At 41.1% G+C, this 11,015-nt stretch overlaps 2 pseudogenes; both read left to right on the top strand.

The window, feature by feature from the left end:
• Window positions 1-5,440: 5,440 nt before the first annotated feature.
• LOC120602690 (uncharacterized) lies at window positions 5,441-5,559 on the top strand (annotated as a pseudogene).
• A 1,971-nt stretch (window positions 5,560-7,530) lies between these two features.
• LOC120601929 (U1 small nuclear ribonucleoprotein C-like) lies at window positions 7,531-8,020 on the top strand (annotated as a pseudogene).
• Window positions 8,021-11,015: the final 2,995 nt, after the last annotated feature.

Below are 11,015 nucleotides of genomic sequence, written 5' to 3'. Positions count from 1 at the left end.
ATCAGGATTCATCAGCAAGATTCAGTTTCCAGATTCCAGGATTAGTACTAAAAACATCTCACAGGTGCTCTTCCCATCTCACAGGTGCTCTTCCCATAGAATGAGGTCATTCCCACCCATGACCTCAACCTTCCTTGACCACGGGATCCTCCAGGTCTCCAGAAGAGACTTCCTTTATTTCTTGCACAAAACTTTTTATAATTCACAAGAGAGAAAGTCTTGATATTTTTTGTTTTCTCAGTACTTAAGCCTCTATAAGCTAATTAATAAGGATACATGAGCAAGTCTGTAAGATTTACTCATTGTCTTAGCTGTAGTTTTAAAAGAAACTTCTTTACTTGTTGAGGCATCCCACAGCTGGAGCTTGTCTTTCCTCCTTTATATATTTGGTATAGTATGAAGTATGCTCTTGACCTTTAAATAGATGGCCCCAGAGAGACATTAGTTCTTATTTTGGTTTAGTATATTTTCAATTTCCAGGTAGGATAAAAATTTTACTGTTTCTGAAAATCAAATGACAGCTGAGGAAAGTGAAAATGTCTACAAAGAGTGCTCGTGGATAAACTGAGGGATTTTGAAGTCACATAATATATTGAGCCATTTTAGAGGTGAATCTGGCTTTAAGGAAAAGCAGTATGAGAAAATCCCAATTGGTAAACCACATCAGGTTCTGGACAGTCCCCTCATAACCATCATTTCTTCCAAAAAACATTCATTACGTATTTCCATTTGGAAAGCAAACTCTCTAGTTTCTCCCGTATATTTAAAATGTCTCCCTTCCAGCAGCGTATCTATTGCATCAAACAAGATAAGGCATGGTTTTATTATTGTTGCTAGTTTTATTTTATTGGAGAGCAATGACTACCCGTCCTCTACGTATTTGGGAGTGGGACTATGAGGGAGGGGGCAGTGGAAAATAGTAAGGCCTGTTCATTTTTTCATGAGATCATTTTTCTTCTGACATGCAATTTGATGCTTAACAATTTTTCTGAAAGTCAAAGGGAGTACTACGTTCCCTAATTTCACAGTGCTATAAATAGCCCCTCACAAAGAATAATTGTATAAAGAGATGACATTTCTTTATGAAAGAATTTCCACTGGAAAGATAAAAGGAGGTCAGAACTCTTATGTGAGACATGTATTTTCAAGTATTCATAAAAATAGAAACCATCAGCAGTGGGAAAATTCTTCATGATAGACAGTCTCACATAAGATATTGGAGCCAAAGCCATTTTCACAGGCGCCAACTGTAGTTTGAATGGAACCCAGCCAAGAAGTGGCTGCTGGGCATTTAGCTCAAGTGCCAATAAAAGGGAAGAGTACACACACACACACACACACACACACACACGCACACTCCAGCTTGTAGAGGTATTTGCCAGAAACATTTTCAAGCTTCTGCCATCTGGGTCCTACAGCCATCAATCAGGTCCTGTGGTGACTCCAGCTGCTGAGTCCTGCTCTTAGAGGTGGAATAATGTGGGAAAAATGAAAGAGAAAAAATTAGGAGAGCGCCTACAACAGCTGGAATAATCAGCTAGACCACATTTAGATAACATGAGACCTCAATTCATTTGTAATGACTGATGCTATGAAAACTTTAAGATGTCTGCTTGGCTTGAAAGTGACACACACATTTTAATTGTTTTTATTATTTATAAACCACCAGAGATGTGAAGTACAATTTACAAAACATTGAAAAAGATAAGGACCCTGATCCACTTGGTTCATGGGCTTGAAAAAAAAAATGTGGACAATATATCATTAATTATTTAAAAAATCATTTGTGGTCATGGTATTGAGACATTATGTATCAAGTCATTACAGTGTGCCAGGCGCCAAGTGAGGTCTTTACACAAGCTCTGTTTTAACAGTTACAACACCTATGAGAAAGGTAGTCTCGGTAGCCGTATTTACAAATGAGTGAACTGATCCTAGAGGGATTAAGTGACTTGCTCAATATCCCACAACTTGTCTAAGACAGAGGCAGAATTTGAATAGAGCCTGTGTCCTACTTTAAAACCTATGTTCTTCACTTCTGCCATACTGCCTTGAATGCGATTGTGTTGAGTCAGTCCTCCAACAGTCTAAAAATGTCCCTGTACCTGCCAATAATCTGAATTTACAAGGGGCTGATAGCACAGGGGAGCGCAGACCTTTGTTCCTCTGGCGTTTCCCATGCAGATGAGTCTCCTCCACCGGTTCTGCATGAGATTGCCCTATTCCACAGCCTTCCAGAGGACGCACGGAAGTCAGATACCTTCTCTGGATAATGATGATTACACTGCCCCGGCGTCCCATAGCATCGGGCCCGTGGGCAGCGCAGTTCTCGTGGAGAGAGTGAAGCATGGCCGTTCTCTTCTTTCATTCTCCTAAGTGTTAGGGCTGGAATGAAAGCTGAACGTGAAGATTACTTCCTGGCTGCAAATGTTGTTCTCTCTTTGCTTCAGGTATCCGTGCCCTCTCTGTTGATTACTTCCTGTCACACTCTCAGTTATTACACATAGCAAAATGGGGGCATGGGGGTGGGGAGGAAGAAGCAAAAACTATGTGGGGTCAGATTTTCGTTCACCTCATCACTTGGTTCATTTCTTCCATGCTCAGAACTCCCTTTGTCATCGGGCAGAAAGGGAACCTGAGGAAGAGGGGAAAGAGAACTGGGCCTGAAGTAATTTATAACCACAGGCAACTAAGTAGATCATTTTATACCAAAATGGTACTTTCTCAAAATCTCATCATTCATACCAGAAGTATTTCTTATGGAGCAATATTCCTGGGCTTATGAAAACATTGTGTGCAGCTGAACTTGCTTAATCTGTGATCATTTTGCCTCTCTAAAGATTCGAGGCAAGGGTATTATGCCATTATAGTGTTAAGACGCATCAGTGGCTTGATCATTTGAAATGCTTTAATAAAAATGAATTCTGTTAGCTGATTCTGATTATCCAGTGTCAGACTTCATAGGCTTTTAAGACATTTTCCAGTTGTCAGATATTTTTCTGTGAGACGTTTAAATATTTAGATTCCATTCTGTCTGGATATTCCAAATATAGGAAACAGATATCTTAATAGCAGAAATATTAATAGGATTACTCTGTGGACTGTCTTCCCTAATGGCCTCTGAAAATGAAATCACATTCCTGATTATGTATCAAATCTTTTTGCTTGAAGTAAAGTAGTGGATAGGGACCTAGGATGCAGTTCTATTAAGGTTAGGTATTTGTTAAAGAAATATTTCATTATGGCCAATTAGGGAGGGCAGAATGTGGCTCCTTGGATTCACTCAAAGGCTTCTTCAAGAGTAGTTACTATCAATAAAGGATACCCTACGTGACATCAAAGTCTGCATTTAAATATGTGTATTTATTATGCATTCCTTGATATAGTCAGCAAAACTCCTTATTTGCATACATGCACATGCGTCACACACACACAGAGACACTAGCACACTGATTTTCATGGTTAAATGTTAGGAATCCTGCAGGTGGAAAAAATAATTTTGATATATTAAGCAACTTATGCTTTCCATTTTTAATGTTTCCTTTTTACCCCAGGGTTTTACTCCCATTTTACCTAGACTATAAAGAACCCATTTCCTTGGGGCAAGGGCGAGGGGTGGGGTGGCGTTCTTTAGTAGACTAAAGGCATTTGATGCTTCAAAAAAAAAAAAGACTTGAGCATGAGTTGGAAGAAGCCTGTTTCCCCAGGGCATACAAAAATTCAAGGGGTAGAGGGAGTGCAGAGAAGGGAAATGAGGGGATGGGACCCAGAGGGTCTGTAAAGAGAGGGGCGGAATCAGTATAGACGACATCCCCCACATCTCTACGCTGTGCTCCCCGCGGGCCCCGAGGCTTCATGGGCTTGAGCCCAGAGCAGCCATGCAGGACCCTGTGCTTAAGAAGCTCCTACACTTAGGATGTGATGCTCTGCTGTTGTAGTCTTAGATTTCTTCTTATCTTTGATGTCGTGTTTTGCCAGTGAAGGCTGATGGGACAAAGGAGCATGTGTTGGGGACGTGGTGCCTTGACTTTCTGCTGCCTCCCATCCTCTCTGAGAAGCGTTCTTGGACGTCCGTTCCTTTACTCCCTAGTGCCCGGGGCTTCCCTAACCTTTCCTTTCCAGTTTCCCAGCAATGTCTACTGTCCTGTCCCAGCCGTGGAAGCTGGGACTGGGTGTGGCTGTGGGGAGGGTCAGGACCAGATTCTGTGTGCCCCAGGAGGCCACCAGGTAGGGGCACGGTGGTCGCTGCCCGGGCCCCACGCTAGCAGCACCACATGCACTTGGCAGGTGCTCTGACCTGGCACGCCTCTTACCCACGCCTCGTCCAGGTACCCAGCCCATCCTGGCATGAAGGCTGCGGTCCCTGGGGTGTCGCCATCCACCATGGGCTGGAACAGGCCACTGGGAGGAGAGACTGAACTTCTCCTCCCTGGCCTGCTGCAGCCTGTGGATCTGGCTGCTGGTGGGAGGGGACTCGGCAGCGGGAGGGCGCAGTGCCTGGGGCCTGCACTCTCCCCAGAGCATCTCCCGGCCCCGGGGGGCACACCACTGAACAGCAAGTAAAAGCACCATGAAACGTTTAAAGAGAGATTCTGGGAGAATGCAGAAAGTTATATATTAGTATCTTTAACAGCACTTCTCCCTACTTTTGAACACAGGTGCCACTTTCATTTCCCACTGGGCCCCACACATGATGTAGCTGGCCCGTGGCACACTGAGGTGCATTAAAGTGAACTCCCAACACAAGCGGCATTTATCAGTTCCCTGGGATCTTATTTGCTCCTTTCGGACCTTAATCCGCCAGGACAACCCCAGCAGGGCCCCAAATCCTAGATGGGTGATAGTAGTGTGGGGCAGGATCGCCATTCCCCTGGCAGGCCAGGGAAGACTGCAGCATTCCAGAGATGTCAACCAAAGTGCCCAGGACATTCCTGAGTGGCAGAGATGGGAGTGCCTTGCAAAGTGCAAGAGAGGGAGTGGGGATGTACCAGGAAGGCGACGTTCAGGTTAAAGGCCTTAGATTTCCCATTAGGATCTAACTCGAGCTCTCCGAGACCAGGCTGCCCCCAGCAGCACGAGCATGATCCTGAGCTGGGGCAGCTGGACCATCCTGAACCACTGCTCACTGCACAGAGAGGGCCCTTATGAAGGCAGACCCTGTGGTATATAAGCGACCCAACCGAATTATTGCACTATAATAAGAAAACATGTTTTCAGTTAGAGAATATGTGCTGATTAATTCAACCAAGAGTTTTTGAAGGTCCATTAAGTCAGAAACTTATTCTTTAAGCAAAATTGGAACATCACTTAGTTTCCCAGAACACCTTCTTTTTCTAATGATTAGTCAAGTGACTTGTCCAAGATTCACTCCGTGGTTGGTAACTTGTACACAGGGTCTTGGAATATTTTATAAGAAATTTATTTAAAAATACTCAATGCGGTCTATGGCCATGCTACCCTGAACAAGCCCGATCTCATCTGATCTTGGAAGCTAAGCAGGGTCAGGCCTGGTTAGTACTTGGATGGGAGACCACCTAGGAAGACCAAGTACTGTAGGCATAAAAAAATAAAATAATAAAGTAATAAGGGATTGTAAGCTGACAAGGTCCTTGCAATCTGTGAGGTCAACCAAGGGTTGCTTCGCCTAAAAAAAAAAAAAAACCAACCACGATGCAGCTATCATTTATCTCTTGCTGCAGGAGAGGATGCTAGGCAGACCCTAAAACAATACCCAGTGGAAAGATCATTAGGTAGGTTACACTGTAGCATCAACGTGGCGAGGCCGTCTTCTCCATCTTGTCTTACCCGCAGAAAACCAGCACAACAACACTAACAGTACACATAAGTTTTGGGTGAAATCCTCATTCAGTAGCCCTTTGACAAACTTTCATCTACCACGGATTAGGTCTTATTCTTCATTTTCACTGAATAATTATCTAATAGAAAAAGTAATAAATGATAATCATAAATGGAACCCACCACCTTGCCACTTCTATTCTAGACCAGAGCTGCTTTCTGCTTGGTAGTCACTTTTCTCTCTTGTGTGATGGAATGTTTAGATGAAGCAATCTGCTCAGATTTCAGCCATTAACACACACCTTTTCATTCAGGAGCTTGTGTAACGATTTTTCCTAAGGTCAATTACTAAATCTAAAAACTTGCTGATCTTGTTTTATACCATTGTAATTTTCCTTATCAGTCCCTCCAATGTCTTTCGCAGGGCTGAATCAAGCATGATATTCTTTTTATTTGTATTTTTGTTTCATTGTTACCCTCTTAATATAAACCTCTTTGATTGCTATCAACTGTAAAAACTGTTCCTGGCTAAATACAATAGATGTATCTCTGAAGCATTGCATGCAAATTGAATTTTTGTAAACTGAATCACATTTATTCTTAGACTATAATTTCAGAAGTATAGTTCAAAAGAATGTACATTGCTTCAAGAGATGGCGAAATAATTTCAGATGCCTATTTGGAATTATTAAATGAATATGCCTACATCTTTTCACTTTGTATAGAACATATGTGGTAGGATCAATAAATGAGACATGAAAAAAATCCACTAACATTTTACCTGAATAATAAACACATTTTAAAAAATTTTTATTTTATTTTATTTTTTGGTAGAAATGCTACCTGCATTTTAAATTCAGGATGCAGAATTCAAGTTGATGCTTTCTCTGGCTGTGGTTGATTCAATTACTTCACTCACAGGGATTAGGCTTAGAGCCCAATTCTATGCAATTTACATTTTGCCATTAGCTTATTTTGACAGTTTGGGATTGTCACTTGGAATGTTGAATCCACTTCTGACCTTGTCTAACACCTCAGAAATATTTCCATTTTCTCTTTTCAACATGAGTCAATATAGTCCAGGATATAAATCCTACTGAAAAATTCAAAGGGGAGAGGGATATAGGTGTAGAATGAAACTGACTTTTGTTGAGTGTCTTCTATGTCGAGTTCAAAGCCAGGTACTCTAGAAACATTATTTCTCATTTCATCCTACATCAAAGCTAGGAAGAATATTATTGCATCCATTTGACAGTTGAGGAAACTGGTTTAGAGACTTTAATTAACCCGCCTGAAGACACACAGTAATAACGGCAGCATGGTATAAGGGAGGAGCGGGGATTTGGGAATCAATTAGACACTGGATTTGGGTACCTGCCTGACACTGGGAAAGATGTTCCCTAAGTCTCAGCTTCTCCATATACAAAAGATATCTTCTTCCAGATTCATTGTGAAAGTAAAAAATAATATACGCACAATATCTAGCATACAATAGGTGCTCAATAAATCACGGCAATGGTTTATATACTGAACTCAAATTCACAGCCAGTGCTCTTTACAGGACAAAATCCATTTAAAATGGCGGCGTACCTAAGGAAACCGAGAAACCTCATAATAATCCCTCAAAGAATGGTGTTCTTAGAAAAAGTCCATGAAAAACTGAGGTATGTTTTTTTTTTCTTCTCCTAGATATCCCTAACAAAAATCAGCAAAAAGAACAAAGTGGCCAATGGTCTTCAGAGCAACATGCTCAAGTTTTATTGTGACTACTGTGATACATACCTCACCCATGACCCTCCATCTGTGAGAAAGACACACTGCAATGGAAGGAGACACAAAGAGAATGTGAAAGTCTACTATCAGAAACGGATAGAAGAGCAGGCTCAAAGCCTGATTGAGAAAACAACTGTGGCATTTCAACAAGGAAAGATGCCTCCCATTCCATTCTTTGCTCCTCCTCCTGCAAGGGCAATGATTCCACCTCCCCCCAGTCTCCCGGGTCCTTCTTGTCCTGGTATGATGCTAGCATTCTAATGCAGGACCCACCTATGATGCCAATGATGGGCCCTCTTTCTCCTGGGAGGATGCCTGTGGGACCTGCTCCTGGAACGAGGCCACCTATGGGAGGCCATGTGCCAGTGATGCCAGGACCCCCAGTGATGAGACCTCATGCCCATCCCGTGATGGTCTCACTTGGCCAGGAATGACTCAACCAGACAGATAAAGAGAGAGGGGAGCCTCTTTCTATCAGTTTTGTGTTACTTGTTCTACTTCACCAGGAGATTATGGTGCTGTGACTCTGGACGTTTTCTAACAGCATGACAAGGAAGCCTCGCTCCTTCTTCCTATCAAAGAGAAAGTAGTTTTGGAGGGGAGTAGTGGGACAAAAAAAAAAAACACAACAAAACAATTTTCATTTGTATGGTGAAATGTGGAAATAAAATTGTCAACTCTTTTAGTTAAAAAAAAAATCAGCAAAGGAGTCAGCAACATAAGAGCCATGAACAAGCTGATTTCTAACCCTGACTCCAACATGAGCCGCATGATCTTGGGTGAGTCGTTTAATCCTCTGAACATCAGCTTCTTTATATTAAAATTGCAAAGCTGGAAGAGATAATTGTTCAGATGCCTTCTAGCTTTAAAAGTCTATGATTCTCATTTGACCAGAACCTGGGAGACAAATCCCAAGTCTTCTTTGTGTGACTCTTTAATAAGCCTGTCAGACAGAACTAAACATAAAGAAGTGAATGATCAGTTGATCATTTAAAAGCCCATTTCCTCATTCTCTGTTCCAGTTTATCAGGAATCTTGTCATTGAACCATACATGTAAGCTAGAGCCAGAAAAAGTACCTACAATAGAGCTGCTTTCAGCCAAGACGGGTTGAAACCAACCAAAGTTGATGATGAGAGATAACTGCTGGTCTGCATGTATCGTAGACCATGTAACTCTCCATGTCAAATTAAAAATTGAAAAGGCTCTTTGAACAACAAGAGCAGCTTTTCTGTAGCTTCAGTATCTGCCATCAGCAAACAAAATTAACCATCCGAGGGCCTTTCAATAAAGGACTCACCCGCTGTTGCATTTTGTCAGGTCCACAAACCTGTGTGGTAATGGATATAAGGATATATCAGCATCAGCCACCGTTTAAAACACCTTTACAGTGGTTATTGACTAAACCAAACGGGCCTTTACAGTGGTTATTGACTAAACCCAAAAGCAAAAAGGTATAATTGATTAAAATTATCTTGACTCCTGCTTAATCTTTTCAATGTATATATTTCCAATCCAATCTTTAAGAGAGTATGATTCAGTAACTCAAGTCAATAAATATTAATAGAGTATCTGCTATTTGCTAAGGTCTGAGGTAGGCATTGTGGAGACAGAGCAAAGACAAAGGACTTTTAAATGAACACAACATGATATCTGCCTTAAAGAAACTAACAGTTTAATAATTTCCCTACCTATAAAGCATGTTTGAGCTCTAAGACTTAAACATGGGAACATAGCTAAAATTTTTTTTTAAAAGGGTTGAAATGAATTTTCTCTACAGATGGAAGAAGCTCAGTCCACTGGGAGAGATGTCGACGGGTGTGAGTGAGGAAGGACGGACAGTCCCGCATTATACTCTATCCCTTAGGTCAAGGTTGATGATTCCCTCCACATTTCTTTGGGTTTTGTGACCCCAGTCAGGACGTGGAGAAGGGAGAGGAGCGAGTGGGATGGACAAAGTTGGCAGCAACGTTGTCTTGCGATATGCTTTCATCTCATTCAAATTTATAGGAGTGAGAATAAATAAAAGATTAAGAAAGTCTCATTCAGCTGCCCACTAACTAAAAATATGGCTTTTGGCATGAAAAGGAGATAGGTGAAGGGAGAAGCAAGTTAGGGAGATGAGAAATCATTTCTCTCTCCTTAGTTACTCTCTCAGTTATAAGGAGAGAATTAGGCTGATATTTTATGATCTGATTTGGTGACGACATTTAATTTAAAGGCTGATATCTGTACGTGGAGATTTGTGATGTGGAAGATTCTACTCTAAGTATGTTATCTTAGTGATTCATACAGTTTATAATCAGGAACCCTGATTAATTTTTAGATATGTTTTCTTTATACAGTTATTGATATACACAAATCATATGCAGGGTGCATATTTTACTTATCCACATTACATGCAATGAAGGGAATGAACACTGGTTTATACTGAATATATAGCTCATGAGCTTTTAAAATAACTCTTAAATGCTTTTTTAAAAATCAAAATCATATCATGTTCTACATTTTGAACTTGCTAAAGACAATAATTTTTTCCTATGACATGTTGTAAAGAAATATGAAACCTTCAGTGAGTCTCAACAAGAAAAACAACACTTGATTGTCAGCATCTCGCAACGTCCCTTCGTGGTCTCCCTACCACTGCCGCCCTGATTTAGGATGCAGGGGCCTCTGCAATCACTTCCTGTCTTCCCCCTTCAATCCCTCCCTCCCATACCTGCCAGATTTAGTCATAAACTTCCAGAATCTTCATAACATTCACCTGTGCAGTCTTCAACGTCTCCTCAATGCTTGCAAGGCAAAACTTAAACACCCGAATTTCACACTCAGAGTTCAACTAACTGGCTCTAGCATACCAGTTCAGCCTTTCTTTGGTCCAGTAAAGCTGGGAATTCACCCTGGGACCTTCATCGACACTCTTCTGCCTAGAGTGCCCTTTCTCTGATTTGTCATTCTTTATCCCCTATCTATGCGTTAAAGTCTTTTCACGATTCCCTCCTTGATCACTCCAATATAGGAGTCTCACAGCAAGAGTTCTCAAGTCTCGGAAAATGCCATCCTTTCTCATCTTCTCAAATCTCTTGCTTTTCTATTTAACTTTCTTTGTCTGGTGTATGTCTTGCTTCTGATGAAGTCAGAGACCATAAATTATATACTCCTTTCTAATCTTCATGCATCTAGGAACATAGGAGCTTTGTTGAGTTTGTGTTTTTTAATATTTTCCCCTTGATAATTTTTTTAAAGGAATCAGTTGATCCATTGTTAGGAAAAGACTGTAGGAATGTTTAGTCAGGTAGAAGAGAAATAGTAACAATCCTCAGAAAGTCAAAGCAGGCTGTTTTCTGCAATGCTGGTAAATAGTTTGGATATACTTGGTCAGTTATTTAACTCACAGAGCAGATATTGGCTAAATTTACATATAATTTGACCTTATTGGAGACACAG

This window comes from Pteropus medius, unplaced genomic scaffold, assembly GCF_902729225.1.
Source record: "Pteropus medius unplaced genomic scaffold, Ma_sr-lr_union100, whole genome shotgun sequence".
Taxonomy (NCBI): Eukaryota; Metazoa; Chordata; class Mammalia; order Chiroptera; family Pteropodidae; genus Pteropus; species Pteropus medius.
The sequence above is the reverse complement of the archived record's forward strand: the minus strand, read 5'-3'. Positions and strand labels throughout refer to the sequence as shown.